Below are 16,641 nucleotides of genomic sequence, written 5' to 3' on the forward strand. Positions count from 1 at the left end.
CATTCTGCTTTCCATGGCTGTGACACTTAATGGTTGTTGAGGGGAAGTGGAAATTCCAAAGGAAGAGTCCTTTCATCTGGATGAAGCTAAATGGGACTTGTTTTTCATCCAAGTGGAAGGCAGTTGTGTTCCTACTGAAATATTTTGGACTTATTAACTTTTTCCTGAAGGGAACAGGGAAAAGTTACACAGTTGTTTTTTTCAAAGCACTAAGGGAAACAGAAGTAGAAAATGACACTGTGAAAAAGCAAGTTCTTGGATGCATATAACGGACACAGGAGGCAAAAGTGCAAAATAACACTTTATTGCTCTTTAAATACCGTTCCTTTGGGGTAGAACACAGCAGCTTTTACACACCAGTAACACACAGCCTTTTCTGTAGTGGCAGTAACTGGTGCAGAGCTACAGATTTCAAAAAATAATATGTTGCTTTACACCAGTGGAGTCATGATCCCAGCTGATTAATTTAAGGTTTTGACAGCACTGTCAAAGTTTGTGTCTAATGAAGACCTTGGAGTGATGGCTAGCAGTTAGGGTATTTCTTTTAGACCATATCTTGTGCTACAGTAAACTCAGAGCCAGGAAACAACTTTCTCCCACATGAAATCTGTAGTGATTTTATTGATACTAAGCCTAGCAGGTTTTTTTTTCCCAGCTCTCTCCACTTGAAGTCAGCAGAAAAGCAAAGTTTGAAACTAAAAAGTATTGAAACAAACTCATTGTTTCTAATATCCCTAAGCATTGCAGCCATGGACCTTATCTGTGCTGTGAGCCTGTGCAGCAATGTTAACCTTTTGATCTAATATTTGCATCTTTCAAGGGAGTATACCCTCAGTGTAAATTAATATCAAATTAGTAAGAATCAATACAAAATTAGCAAAGCTTTGGACTACCAGTGAACTGCATGTTGTTTCTTGGAGTAAAAAAAAAAAAAAAATTATCACAAAAGAGAGACTCGACCTGCCAATCCCCAAACAGCAATGTTTGCTCAAATTTATTATGGAAGGAGCATGCACAGAGATTTCCATACTATGAAAAAATAAATAAAATGACTCAATAAATTATCTGGGAAAGTACAGAAAAACAGAAGGATTTATCTTAACCTGTGTCTATTGCTCTCATCCCTGTACCATGCACTTTAAAATTGGATTGGTATCCTATAAGAGACTGTCAAGGATTTCATTTGTTCTGCTTGACATACAGATGTACAATTGGTAAAACTGCATCTTATCTTAGTAATTGTCTACACTGCTAAGGCTGTACCTAGTTATTGACTTCAAAAGTCAGGTTCTGTCTGTGCAGTTCCCTGATCCAACATCAGTCCAACCACCTCGAGCTCTATCTGCTCATCTTTCAGCTCACCTTCCTGAGTTAAACCACCTTTCTTATTGCAATAGCTGCTTTTCAGCTTTCTGTAATCAATCAAGACTGGAGTGTGGGGGTAGAGAAGTGAATAGCTTAGTTCCCTGGTTTTGGTAACATCCTTGTGTATCTAAAAGAAAGTCATTGTGTGATGGTGCTTAAGAACTTACTGAATATTTTGAGGGCTTTTAAATAAAAAAGGGTTTTTCTAGAGTTTGGAGGGAGTTGTTATCTAGCTCTAGTTAAATTTCTGTTTAGTAAAAGATTCATAGCATTGAGTGATCACAGAGAAAAATTTCTGTCAGTCTGATGGTCTTTTAAGCACATTTTGTTCCAAATCCAGATTAGCATGTTGACATTGTAATGATTCAACAGTGCTTTTTCAAACCTGCAGCAATCTTCCCTTTTCACAGGCACATGCTGCAAACAGACCCACTTGTAAAACAGGGCACTTTATTACCAAAAGAAAGCCTTTAAAAGCAAGGTTTTTTTGGTTTTTTGTTTTGTTTTTTTTTTTTTTCCCCACTTCCATCTGTAAAGAGCTTTGATTCTTGAGTTTACAATTTAAAAAACCAAATAATGCCCAGATTTTTTTCTGGGAAGCCCATGTTTCTATGGCTTTTGTGTATTCTAAATGATGGGCATTATATCTGCAAGTATTCTTCATGGAAACACTTTAAGCAACTGTTGGGAGAAAAACGTTATAAACAAAACCTTCCTTTCTTCCAATATTCTCCCCTGTCTCAATAAACAGTAGTGCCATCCTGGGAACTAGTGTTGCTTGAATCCCAACATCATGGATTCACTTTTTCCAAGGAAAACAGGAAAAATATAGAACAACTATAGTCAGTCAGACCAACAGTTTTTCTAACACATATCCCATTTCCTAGTCTAGTCAGTCATAAAGCAGAGGAAAAATTACAAGAGCAATATTCTTTCCTGGCTTCCTGCAATTGGCAGCTCAGGGATTTCCAGAGTCAGGGGTACATTCTTTGTATCAGTAGTTTTCAATGGATTTTTCTTCCATGAGTTGTCCTGCTGTTTTTGAGTTCACGTGGATGTTTAGACTCTGGTTTTGCATCACTGGCATTTCTCATTGTTTGAGCAGAACCATTTGTCCCTGGAGGAGGCAGAAGTTAGTCAAAGAACCTCAAGACTGACAACTTGTACACTCATAAAACAAAGCACTGAAGTCTCTTTTCACTTCCCCAAATGCTGTCAGGCAAAGCGTGGATGTAGCTGGCATGGCAGTTTCAGAGAGAAAAGCCTGGCTGCGCAGGGCGGTGAAGCTTACCAGATGTCATCACTCAAGGTAGAATCCCAAACCCACGGCGCTCTGTAGGAAAGCTGTGAACAGCAGGAGTTCAGCAGCTGTGGTACAGCTCGGCAGCAGGAAAGCACCTCCAAGGCCAGGCTGGTGGAAGCATAGGTGAGCTGGTTCCACATTTCAGAGTTAAAGCCATCTCCAGTCATAAGTGAGAGCTGCAAGACGAAGAGCACGAGGTTTTCAGAGGGTCCTGTGGCACCTTTTCCATATGCCAAGCAGTCCAAAAAAAAAAATGGTTTTTAACAGCTGGCAAACCATGCCAGTTCTAGGGATGGCAGGCTGTGCCCACGTCAACCAAACAGCATTCCAGCTCACAGTGAGGAAATTCCTCTGCTCTTAAGAAAAGGTCTGTAGTTGTCTCGGCTTTTTGGGGAGATGATGTGGGTTTTCAGCCCTGTTTCTTGTCCTGTGTTCGATTTTCAAGCTTCTCTACATAATCAGTGTTTGCAGTAAAGTGGAATGATGGTAAGGACCCACACAGAAACGAAGATAGTAATTAGATTAGTATGTAGATCTGGGATTGTCTGTTACACCAAGAGCTGTGTTCATGTGTTAGCTTTGTTCCTGGGCCTCGTTTGTGAGAAATCCTTATTTCAGGACTTCACAAGAAATGCATTATGGCTTTTGTTGTTTGTAAATTTTTTACTTTATACCTTTTTTTTATTCTTTGATTCTTTTATGGACTCCCCAGGTGCCTGTTACAATGTGGCAATCAACACAGATATGTGCAGTAGAAGAACTTCCCCTTTACAAATAACTCTATGCAGACATGGCAATCTACCTCAGGGTATCTTTCAAAATTGGGGAAAAAAATGTCAGGGAATGAATCATGTGATGCTTCAGAGAGTTTGTGGGTATTGCTCCCTGATTTTGGAGGCTCCTCTCACTTTTCTCTCTCTCTTCCCTCTTATCCTCTCACCTTAATGTACTTTCATAAAGACAAGTGAGTAAAACTGGCATGAGCAGTCTTCAGGGATCCTTTGTGATGCCCAGTGGTCGAGGTCCATCCCCAGAGCAGTGGTGTGTGAGGGGCAGCTCAGGAGCATGTCCTGCTTTCAAATGTCTCCACACACCTGCTACTGGCCTCAGCTGGGAACTCCCTGCAGGCACAGCTGGGCAGTGGATTTGAAACTAAGCCTCTATTAAAATAAAATAGAAAGCATGGCATCTTTGGAAAACAGAGAGCCTGGGACTGCAAACAGTAAGAGCGCAGCATGATGCAGACCCAAGGCAGGATCTGGCTTTGGATGATGCTCACAATCCTCTGTCCTCTGGGCTTGCCACCCACACAGCTGATTTCCTCAGCCGAGATTTTGCAAGAAAGGAGGATATATCCTAACCTTCACAGCAAAACTGAATGTTGTCTTAATCAGGCTTAGATGCCCAGGAGGAAATGTAGGCAGACAGGTTTTGCCCTCTGACTGCCCCAAGAAGGGCCAAGTGTCTTTATGGGGACAAGGGTGACCAGAGACCCCTGGAAAAGTGACCCTGGGGAAGATCTGACATCCAGCTCTCTGCAAGCTGCAGGGGAGATGCCTTTCTGGAGTGAAGTGGGAACTGTCTGTGGCCTTTAATGTCAGCCTAAAATGCCCCCATGTGATGACCCTCACCAGATCAAATTACTGCCTCTGTAGTTTGGGGGTATGCATTTTTATCTTTTTCTCTATCACATCAGGAAAGAGAATGGTAAAACATTTTAATGGAGATTTAGCTACCATTACTAGGGGAAGCTGGTGAGGTCTGATACCATTTGACATGAATATGCTGGGAAGAGTCAGAAAGGGTATGAACCTACATGATTCCAGACAAACACCCAGACCCAGCACAGTTTTGAAGGAGCACAACTGGGATCTTACTGGGTAAAAATACCTTTCCAAATCCCAGGGCACTAGGACAAAATGTTATAATATATAAACAGATTATTTTCACCAAAAATAAAAATCAAGACCCAGTGTTGAAGAACAGATTGCCGTAAACAAAGGTACCACACGGAGATGGGCTCTGTGTAAAGAACAAATCCAAACAGAACAAAATTGAGTGGAATGACACTAAGGAATCTAGTTTAGATGGAAATGGTAAATAATTTCCACTTTAAATGCTTTCAAAATGCATCATTCACCCTATGAAAGACCTTCACTACTTTAAGGAGAAGGAGGATCACCAGGTGCCCCTGCAGATGCCCCTCAGCTCTGACAACCCAAGTGCCTCCTCCATGCACAGGTGTTACCCCTGACTACTGCCTGTGTTTGCCATATGTCATCCCTTTTCTGTTCACTGCCATTTACATGCTGGCAGGTTGACTTTTTAATTAGGTAAGAGTAGGCTGAAGATTTCAGATGTGGGCGCTTGAGAGACCCTCCCCTTCACAGCAGGCTCAGCTTCCTCAGCTTCAGCTCAGGCTGACATTATATCAAACTGTGCCTCTCTCCAGTGGGATAACCACAGTTTATTTACAAGCTACAACGGGAATGTCACACTAAATGAAGACGAAAGGTGTGCAGGAAGTGTGATTGCTGCCTGTGCCTTCTTAAGAACTGCTTATTAAGGAAATCGTCCTTTTAAGCAGCAAAGAGCCACCAGAACTGGCCATGTTCAATACTGGGGCAGGATCTGACCTGCTCACCAGCACCTCTATCGATAACATTCCTCCTGTGGCAATGATGCAGATGATAATGAGCGTATTAATAATAAATAACACTGTGTGCATTTATCATGTCCCTGATCCAAAGGGTGGGAAATGCTTTACCAGCTAGAAAGTGTGAAGTCCCAGAGCAGCTCTTTTCTCTGTGTGGAGCCTATTGCTACCCTAAGCAAAGGGACTTTTGTCATTTGTGTTAGCAAAGAGAAGTGGCAGTAGAAACACTGGATTCCAGTCACTACGGTGCTGCTGATTCATAGTGTGAACTTGGGGGAGTTATTTCAGTGCTCTGAGTCTCAAGTTAACCATCTGTAAAATCAAGATAATTATATTTACAGTGCTTATTTCATAGAGGTGCTGTGAAGATTAATTAATGCATATATATTTACAAAGTGCTTTGAGATCTTCAGGTGAAACCTGCTGCATATGTGTGAGATATTAATTTTATAAAATACCTTGAAACCTCAGGAGCTGCAGTGTCTTGCCAGGTATCACTACATTTTATAGTGCTTTTGTTCTTTGTCTAAGAAAGTTGTTTTGCAGGTAGCAGTAATATATTGTGTTAATGGTGTGATATTTAAAAATAATAGTTTTTCACCTTTCCTTTTGACTTGCTTTTCCATCATGCACTATGTGCAAGCAGATTATGGGTTTATCAAACAGTAATTTTGGGTAATTATTAGAAAACATATTTTTAACTTCTTTTTTTTTTTTTTACTTCTGTAGATCTCATCACAAAGAAAATCCCTGTGTTTATTTGATATTGGCTATTCCAGCTGTGTTGGTTGTTTGTAATCAGTTAGATAAACTACAATGCACATGATCCAGAAAAAAGATACAGGAAGGCACAGTGAGGGACTGAGGATTATATGTGTTTATTTTATGTGTTGTGGGCAGGATTGTTCTCCCCTAAATTTAGCCATCTGAATATTAATATTTAAGTCTAAAGTTGTTTGAAGTTACTTCATACTCACTGGAAAGAGGTGGGCACTGGCTCAGAGCAGCTTGCCTGACCTTTTTTAGGTAGGTGAGATCAGTGCAGCTGACCAAATGTCCACTACAGGGTAAATGGAGTGTATTGAGTTCCCCAGTCTGTAAAACAATCCCTCCACTGGCTTTGGCAACATAAAAGGACAGACTATCTGTAGGTAAAAATGTGGATATTTAACCTGCCATTGAAATCTCACCTCAGAAATATGGCTTCATTAAGAGGATGAATACTGAATTATTTGATGCAGGCAGATATGCTGAGAGTGCCACATTTCTTACAGTTAAACAACAGTGGCTTCTGCAGCACTGAGTAGTCTGTAAGCATCTCAGTGTTTGTAAATAAACATGAAAGAACAGCAGGTTTTGATAATATAAAACTCCCATACACTCACCAGTTCTTATCTCTGCCTCTTTCAGCTGTTCCAGGATTGTGCATGTTAGTCATATTGTGTCTAAGGTTCTCAAACTGTGGTATTTCCACCACCTTTATTTTAAAGCAATTCTTCAGTTTTAGGAACTCAAAGCCAAGAAGATTTTCAGTAGAAGGTTCCTTCCTTAATTTCTCTCTCTGACCTGCGGTCAAAGTCCCATGAACCACATAATTCAATTCCTCCATTTCTCGATGTTTTATATTCATCTGCAGATAGCTGCCACATCCAAAACACACACCAGTTTTCTTCTTAATTTTTGCTCATTCTCATCACCTTTGAAAAAATTCTGTATCCCAGATCTATAGGAAAGTGAATGGAATATTTGCACATGCTCACCTATATACAGAGAAGTCAAAGCATTCAACCAAGGAAGCAAACAGGTGAAGACTGTTTAGGCATCTTCATGTTTTTTCCCTAATTCAGTGGACTTTTACCATAGTAAAATTACTTTTACTTTTTTTTAGCACCAGCTGGCCACCTGCTTTAATATGCACATTTACACACAGACCTACATATGTATGTTTAGATAGATAGAGATATATGGATTTACATTGGCGTCTTGAGAGAGGAATTCTTTTGATTTTCTCTGGACATCTGATCTTCCTCAAGGCAGTTGTCATTCTACATTAATTTGTCTTGTTCTGCCTCAGCTCACTCTTTTTTGTCTTAAATGCCATATTAGAAAATGTTTACAAGCCCCCTGCCTCCTTTGTGGCTCCCACAATCCACGTGGGCACCTAGGGAAGCATGCTGTGATGCTCCCTGACACATGTCAGCCCACATCTCATCAGGGGCTCAGCTGTGTCACCCCCGATGATACTGCGTGGCAAGATCAGTCGTGGGCTACATTACACCCAATCCTGCCCCCAGGGGAGGTGGGAAGGACTATGCTAATTGCTTCTGACCCTCCAAGATCCTGGAGGGAAGCCGCCTTCATCCGGTGCAGCAACAGGACAGATCTGTTCAATGGAGAACACGTTGCTGCAACGTGCACAAACCCCTCCAGTGCCTTTACAAGGTGGCAGAAGCCTTTGCCCTGTGCCTGTGGTGAGATGATGTGTCACAAGAGTTATGGGATCAGCTCACCTGGAACTATTCCCAGCAAGTACAGGAGCATGCTCCCATTCACAGCCCTGTGTGGAGTTATAAAAACATGTGCTTGGACCCCACTGCATAGGTGTTGCTTCAGTGCCCTCCAAGAACCCCCTAAAAACCCTGGATTGTCTCTTCAGGGATCCCACAAAGCAATGCAGCTGTCTCTGAAATTGAGGGAAAACATGAAAAATCAGTACATTTCAAAATACTCCTGCCTATTCCTTACCTCCTTGAAAGAAAGGAGGTTTTATAGATTACTAGAATCATAGAGTGTTTCGGGTTGGAATGGCCCTTAAAGATCTCTAGATCCACCCCACTGCCCTGGGCAGGGACAGCTTCAGGCCCAGTCCAACCTGACCTTGGGTGTGACACCCACAGCCTTTCCAGGCAACCTGTGCCAGTGTCTCAACATCCTCACAGTAAAGAATTTCTTCCTAATATTTACTTAATAAAAGGTATCACCTCTTTTCACAGCCAAGAGAGTGCTAGATTTAAGGAAACACAGGAGCTTCTTCTGTTGCCCAAGACTTGCCCCCAGCCCTTCAGAGACCTGCCCTGAGCCAGTGGACCAGCACACAAAAAAAGAGGATGAAAGACCCAGCTGTTCTCTGACCTGGCTCTGTACGTCCACATCATCAGACACACACTTGTTCATGTCTCTTGTCACTGTACTGAAAGATAAATGTAGGACTGAGAGGTGCAATCATTGCCTCATCACATTCATTCTTTTCTTTTTCCTTTTCTTGCTCTCTTTCTTTCCAGTGCTCCTTTTTCTTCTTTAATCACACCTTACTACACTCTGTGCTTTTATGCATCTCCTGCCAAATGACGTGCACAGGTGTCTGGCTTTGCATTTCCCTGGCATGCAGATATTACTGTCTTGTCCTTTGCTGGGCATGAACCCCAGAGCCATCACCTCCAACAGAATCAGACCCCTCTTCAGATCATGTGTGCATGGTTAGGTTGTAGAAACATCTCAGAGGGGAAATAAATGCATGCAATTCAATGAAACAGTTAGAGCAACACTGGATAAAGAAAACAGAAATTGTATTTTTTAGCGTGTTTTCAATCAAGCTTTCAGAAGCAGCAGGTGCCCTAGTGGGAGCAGAAGGCAGTTTTAAGATAGCCTTACACCAAACCAGTTCCTTGCCAGTTTTCCTGAATTAGACATTGGCTTTCATCCTGCGTGATAGATATTTTGTCTCTTCCCTAGTCCCAGAAACAACTAGTCCTTGTAGAACAAAATCCAGCACTGAAAACCCCTCTGCACTACATGCCAAGGCAAACAACTTGTTCTGCAAGGCAGGGCAGGAAGGCAGGGGGTCAGAATTGGGTTAGGCATTAAGGCTGGAACCTCAGTACAAGATGGGGAGGGGGAGATTGTTGGGTCATTGCTTGTTTGGGTTTATTTTACTTGATTATCCAAGGGATGCTGAGTAGGTGGTGTAAGATTTTACTCAAATTGCTTGTGTTTAAATGCACGTATACACTGCACACTCACAAGCACATGAAAACTGGTGTTTCAGTGTGGGGGCAGGGGATGGGGTGGGAGAGTGGAGCTGTCAGGACGATGTCATGGCAAAGGCATCCCATCAGCTAGAGGGGGAGATTTTCTGGGCCTTGGTTTGAGAAGCAGACAGATGAGTGACAGGGGTTAAAAGCTTCCTGCTTTCTTTCCCACACTGCCTCCTTGACGGTAAAGAGTTCCCTGTCCCTCACACAGAAGGTGCTCTGAGATTTCAAAGCATTTTGCTGGAAATACTGTGCAGACTATAATAAGCTATTGTAGCCCATGGCAGAGAAGCCCAGCTGAGCCTAATTCCCCATATCCTTAACTCATCAGCCTCTGATCAAAATGCAGGTTCAGTGTCCTAGAGTACCATTAAGTAAAAAAAAAATGCACACAAAAAAACCCAATTAGTACATTTCATGATGTTGAGAGATGTCAGACTGTGCACCCTGGGCATGGCAGTCCTCTGCTTAGTCATGAGACAGGCAGTGTAATCTACCCCACAGTCTCCTGTGGGCCTGACCCAGAGGTCCTGAAACCAAAGGACAGACAGGAGCACGAGCTCCTCCACTCTTTCATTTTCCAGCTGCCTGGACAAGGCTGTCACAGGCAGACACAGTCACTTTTGACACTAAAGGCACCATCATCCACTCTCATAAGGAGCAGAGCACAGGCAGGACCACCTCCAACACTGGCAGCAAGGAGCTTTATGTTAATGGTGCAAGTTAGCAAGGAAAATTAGGAGAAAGATAGACAAATGGAAAGAAATAGAAATGTGATTCTAAACAGCTGTGATGCTCCTGGAGATCATTGTTGGAGACAGTGAAAAAAGTGGTGACATTTGGCTCTGAGTGATCAAAAATTACAGAAAAACAATAATAAAAAGCACCCGAGATTTGCTGCACAGCAAAAAAGTTTGTTACTCAATTATTCCTGAAATAGACTACATTCCTCATAGGCTCCTTTGCAAATTCCCTGGGGGGAAATTAATTGTATGCCTTGCATTTAACCAGTTCCCTCTCCCAAAGAGGTCTGGGCTCATTCCATCTATTCCTCACTTTATCTTGGATCTTTAACACTTAATGAGCAGGAGATTGGACCCATGGCCTTGTTGTCCAGCACCATTTCCCTCAGTAGAGACTGCATCAAACTTCCTGGACTAAGACACAGCAAACCTCACAGATTTCACAGATGTGGGAGAACACGACCTCCCAAAGGTCTCTTTGGTTCATTGAGCCTGAAGATGAGACATCATTGTGACACTAGTGCTGTAAACACCTAAAGAGATGAGATCTCAGCTCAAAAATCACACCTCTGAGCTTCATTATTTAAATATTTCTATGCCTGAAAATAATTATGCCAGAAAACTATAATGAAAACTTCTCCTTAGCCAGGAGACAGTCAAATGGGCAGTAGTAAATCAGTGACCATGACTTCTTAGCTCTCAAGCCGGGTTGTGAGGTTCCTGCCTGGTACCTGTTCCTATCTCCAGGTGAGGCTGGAGTGGTTCATTTATGCTTAATTATGCATTTTCCAGGGCAATGCAGCTCATGGCTTAATGTAGATTGATCCACTGAGTGTGTTTAAGTGGGTCTCTCTTGGCTACATCATATTGGACCCATTTTTTGCATTTTGCAAAACCAGACATCCAGGTAACACAGAAAAAAAAAGGAAATTTAATAAACATTATATTTCTGTGTTTTTCTTCTATCAGTACATTCAATTACTTCTTTCTAATAAACAAGATCCATTTGGGATCAACAGGTCTCAGGACTGATTTTATTTTATTATCATCAAGGAGAACTGGCTTTGCTGTTAACCTTTCCATTTGTTTAAAATGCCCTGGATTTCATATTCAATTTTTATGCTCCCTATTTCTGATTGTTTCCTTGAAATGAAAAATTCAAGGACTTTGATAAATGGATTGAAAGGTTGCCTTATTTCTTTGTCACTTCTGCCTTTGCCTCCTCTGCAAAATGCTGTTTTGCAAATCATAAAAATGGGGATTGCAACAAGTATTCATCAGAGTATGGCAGGGAAGGCTGCAGGGGCAGAAGAGGTTAGACTGTCCAAGTGAGGGGAAGAAGCAAGAAGCTGGTGAGAAACATTTAGGAGCTGAAATTAGTACAAACTGGCATAGGCTGGTTGTCCCTGTAGTCCCTTTGGTGGTGGTAGCCATGGGCTGAAACCAGGGTCACACTGCCGTGGTCTGTGGCAGTCTGGGAGCCATGGAAAAGGGCCTTCAGTGGGTTTGTGAAAATCTGTTGAATAACTCATTTTCTCATTTGAGATTAATTTACACCCTTTTTATAGTAACTCCAGTTGAAATAGTGCTGATACAGGTATGTGTCAGACTGTGAGAGAGACTGATAGTTCTCCATCGCTGCACAAATTGTCACCTAAACTGCAAATGGCAACACTTGTCCCATACACCCACCCCACACCTCTCTAAGCAGGATCACAGTTTCTGGGATATTCCATACCCCTTTGAATGAGGCATCACAAATAAGTGACTTCCTCAGAACAGTTTTTCTTGAACTGAGTCACAGAAAATAAGCACCGAGTGCTAGAAGTTTCCCCATTCAAAACATCAGCATACCCAAACAGCAGCCTCCTCTAAGGAGTCAAACTCAGGCCTTAAGTAACTGCAGAATGAGAAACCTTAGGTACTAATTAGATTATCTGTCCTGCATGAGCTGAAATAGGGTTTCTGTCCCTCCTGCATCATTGCAGTCACTGCACTTGAGCTGATACCATGAGACCTGGAGATCTCTCCTAATACCACCAAGAGTGGTCACTTCATAGTGAAGTTGGTCAATAAAAAACCTCCCTGTGTCACTGCACAGAGAGAGAGCTCCCTGCAGGGCAGGCACCTGGGACAGCTGTCTCTCCTACTTTTCCATTCCTGCACTCAGCTTGTGCCCCCAGAGCCCCTCAGTTGCCTTTCCATCTTCTGAGCCCTCCAAGCCCCACTGCAAAGGACATCCCATAGGGAATGCTGAGCCAAGAGGTGACTGAACCCCCAGTGCTTCACAAGGAGCTGCCTCCTCAGAGGGACATGATCACTCCTCAGTGCCCGTGTGAACATAGCCAGTGGTGAAAGCACCAAGACCTTTCAGATGATTCAAATGTGTGATTGTCACACTCGTCCCTTCACACACCCCTATCAAGGCAGCCAGGACCTGTGTTCCTTCTGGCTCTGCACTTTTCACTCCCTTTCTTTGTGTTACTTTGGCAAGAAAGGAAAATGTTCAGCCCCCAGCTCTGAGTCATTGCCACCCTCCCAAAAAAACAGTCGCGTCCTGAACTGCTCTTTCCCAGGAGCTGTCAAGCACATCCCAGTATTCACCCCAGCTCCTTAGGCAGCTACAGACTACAACTTGTAGCAGGAACCATTAATACTATTAATAACCTCTTTTTAACATGAGACCTTTTCAAACTGCTGGACCCAAAACACTTGACGCATTTCACTGCCTACATGTTGCAAATCCACACCCTCCGAGGAATTTCACAGCCTGATGCAGGCTGAACTCCTTGCACCTGCAGAGCAACATCACAGACAGACCTCAGGCTGTCCTGCCCGAGACTCATAATTGCGTCACCATACAAAGGAACAAGGGGTCCTCTGCAGCATAACAGCTCCCCACCGTGCTTTGATGTGCCACCAAACACCTCCACTTCTGAGCATTCCTGTTCACCAGGGCAGCGTCTGTGCTGCGCAAGCTTCCATCTTCCCAGATCGTTTCTCCCAGCAGCAAAATACTGGAGCTGTTCAGACCAGCAGGCTTACTGTGGAGCATCCAAAAATTCAAGGAAGGTGGAATGCAATCCCTTTAGAGCATGAATACTTTCTGCAGCAATGATCTCCTGTCTCATCTGTTTGCTATTCCATCCATCCATCCATCCATCCATCCATCCATCCATCCATCCATCCATCCATCCATCCATCCATCCATCCTCATGTTCACCATTATTCTCACTACAGGTGAACACCTACATTTCCATGGAAAGGGCAATGCAGATTTTTTCATTTATGGCCATCTCATCTCACTTTGATTTATTTAGAAGGCAGACCTATTCTTTTTTCCTTGCCTTCACTTTGGATGCCAAAGCCATGACTTACTTACTTGAGCATCTCTGACCTTTACTGCCTGTGACCGTGTCTCACCAAATACCTCCTCTGAAAGGGTTTGATTTTAAAAAGTGACCATTTGCTAAAGGGAACAGAGCATTTTTTTGCCTTTGCAGTGCCACTTGTGTGCTGGGGAGATACAGTGTTTGGAGGACTGCTGTGCCATACCCTGGCGTTCGAGAGAAGGGTCTGGCCTGCATCAGGGTGAGACTGATTGTAAGAAAGGGAGGGAAAGTGGAGATAGAGATGCAAGAAACCTCGTCACTTCCACAACTGCTACTGCTCAGGAGAAAGGAGCAAAAGAAATATATATCTGCTTGCCTATTAATTTAAATCTAGACACAGGAAGAAGTCAACGAACTGTAATTTATGAGCTGTCAAAGACTGAAAAATTCCTTTTGACACTGTATTTTCAGTTATTACATGCTTTCCTGCAAGACGACAGCGTAATTCTGTAGGGAGTCTTCTAGTGAGCAGCACAATAGCAGAGGGCAGTGGGGGCTTTCTTATTATCTTTTCTTCCCCCTTTCGTCTTCTCTCCCACTCCTTTCAATCATCCCCCCTTTCCTACCTCGCTGCTTGCCCAAACAGCAGCAAGGAAGCAAATCAGCAGTAGTCCCCATCCTGTCAGCCCTTCAACACCTCCAAGGCAGTGCTTGGTGCTGGGCTGGGTCTGGCACCATGCAGAGATTTCTGAGGACTCACTGGGTGATGGGAATGGAGATTAGGCAATGGCCACAACTCCACCACAGACAAGGGAAATAAACTCTCCCACTGTCTCTGGCATTTTAAACACTTGAGCTGGTTTGCCTCTGCCCATGCTAGGTACCCACCACCCCTGCTGGCACACCTTTTAGTTGGGTCAATCTCACTTGTATCAGCACTGATTGACAAGTGCCAGCTCCCTCAGATGCCCAGAAGTTGGCAGCACTGACTGCCTGGCTCCCTGCTTCTCCAAAAAGTGAATCAGGACAGTGGAGATTCCTGCCAGGATCCTGGATAGCACATGCTCCCCTGGAAAAGAGCAGTTTCTCCTCTTTTCTAAGTCTTTCTAAGCCCCCCTGAAGATTTGCTCATTAAAAGGCAGTGGTAGGATTTTGGGATGGAGACCCCTGGACAGCACAAAATCCAGAGGGTGGGGTGGCATTTTGCTGGTAGTGTTTGTGGAGGGGAAGGCATGAAAGGGTCACCTGCCCATGGGCATCTGTCCACATCTCCATCAAGTTGTTGGGACACACAGGTGTGGGAAGTGATGACAGTGGCAACTTTGCCCAATGTCAGATGATGGAGGAACTCAAACTAACATCAAATGAAGTTTGACCTGAAAATGTTTCTTTCTTCTGAATCCAACCTGAAGTTCCCTTGGCATCCAGCTCATTTCCTTATCACTTGGGGACAGGAGTGGGGGAGGCTTTCACAACAAATGTCATTTATCCCTGTATTTCCAAATCTTCCATTTCCTTACACACACAATTGCTTTTTAATTTGAGTTGCCGGTGGTAGTGGTAAGGTTGTCTTTTTGCTTTATTTTTTTCTTCCCAGCTTTGGTTTCTCACTCACAGCTCAGAAAACCCTTTTAAGGTCTATTCTCTGTGATAGGCACTTCGCCTCCTATTTAGAGAATCACTCCCACACGCTGCACGCATCCATATGCAAACACGCAGACACACGATTTTTCTGGGTGAACTGAGCTACAAATCTTGCACTTTAATATAATTTAGGCAGCCTGTGCAAAGCTCTCTGAAGTCAGGATTATGGACTAGTCTTCTGAAAAATGCTGTAGAAAAGTCCAGAGGAAAGGATCATGATTTTTGCGGGGCTGTGCTGCAAGGCAAGTGCTCACAATCCCCAGAGTCTGTTCCAGGCTGTGTGTCTGTTTAACTTCTGTGGGTCTCAGCCACCTCAAGCCTGAATCTGGGCCAACACTACCACCTACTATACTTAGGCAGTGTTTGAATGATTATGTTAGACCTTCGTTAAGTCTGCTATCATTGCTGTGGTAGCATGTTCTTTCAGAACTGAGTATCAAAACAATCAAGGCCAAAACTCCCCTGGATTGCAGGTGAAGAGATGAAAAAAAAAAAAAAAGAAAAGAAAGAGGTTTGCCCAGAACTACTCTCACAGCAAAAACAGGGAGATAAAAGGCTGTCTCTTGAATATGAGGTGAATCCTTAGGGACCTGGGGGCAAACTGTTGTATCTTCTCATGAGTGGGTTATTGATGGACAAACTTTCAGTCTTTTTGTTAAAATTCAGGAAAGCCTGCACCAAATCCTTCAAGCTACTGCTCTCTGGGTCCTAACTTCCACTTAGATAAGGCGTGAGCTACTACCTGAAAAAAAGACAGGACAAGTAGCTGTCTGAAAGACCAAAGACCACCAAACCACCCAGGGCTAGATCTTCCTCAGTCTGGGACAATGTGGCTGGAACAGGTCAAAAAAAAAAAGACAGTGGAAGTCAATGATGAAACAGTGAAAAGGACAAAGCAGGACTCAATGCATGTTCCCTGGCATATTTTGGTTAACATTACATATGCTAAATAAATGTCAACCCAACTGGGACCTGGGCTTTGTTTCCAGCTCAGAGAAAAGTTCAGGGAATCTGAATGAAAAAAACCCTATTGCCTTTACATTCCTTCACTGTGCAGGGAAGTCTCTGAGTGCATACAGTACAACTACTTTTGCTCCCAGGAAAAAAAGATATTGAGGTGGAGAAAGGAAAAAACTGTCCTGTGCTTCTTGTTGCATGAAACACTCTTAGGAATTATGACTTTGGTTTCCTTTATTTGCTGGTCTCTCCAGGTCTCACAATCTCCTTGGGAGTAGCTTGTAAGAGGGTACTTAATCCCAGGGTCCCACAGAAATAATAGTGGCAAGAATATGATAAAGAAGAACAGAGTCATTCTTAGGATAGTTGAGTCACTATATTTGCAAAGATAACATCTACTCCCCCATAGCAAACACAACCTGCCAGTGAACCAGCCATTAAAAATAAGCTGCAATAACCAAGAGCAAAGAACAGAAATAGCTGAGGTCTGTGCCCATCTTCTATAGCAATATCTGGAGAAATGAAAATGCAGTATTGCTTAAATACTGTTGTTAGAGGATGGTGCTGCAGCAGAGGTGAAGTCCTGCTGTTCAGGCTGGGAGAAGGAACA

At 43.2% G+C, this 16,641-nt stretch overlaps 1 protein-coding gene across 15 annotated transcripts in view; it reads left to right on the top strand.

The window, feature by feature from the left end:
• The window catches only part of CELF4 (CUGBP Elav-like family member 4), a 692,304-nt gene that overhangs the window by 557,189 nt on the left and 118,474 nt on the right, over nt 1-16,641 (top strand). The window lies entirely within an intron of this gene.

This window comes from Passer domesticus, chromosome Z (genome assembly GCF_036417665.1).
Source record: "Passer domesticus isolate bPasDom1 chromosome Z, bPasDom1.hap1, whole genome shotgun sequence".
Taxonomy (NCBI): domain Eukaryota; kingdom Metazoa; phylum Chordata; class Aves; order Passeriformes; family Passeridae; genus Passer; species Passer domesticus.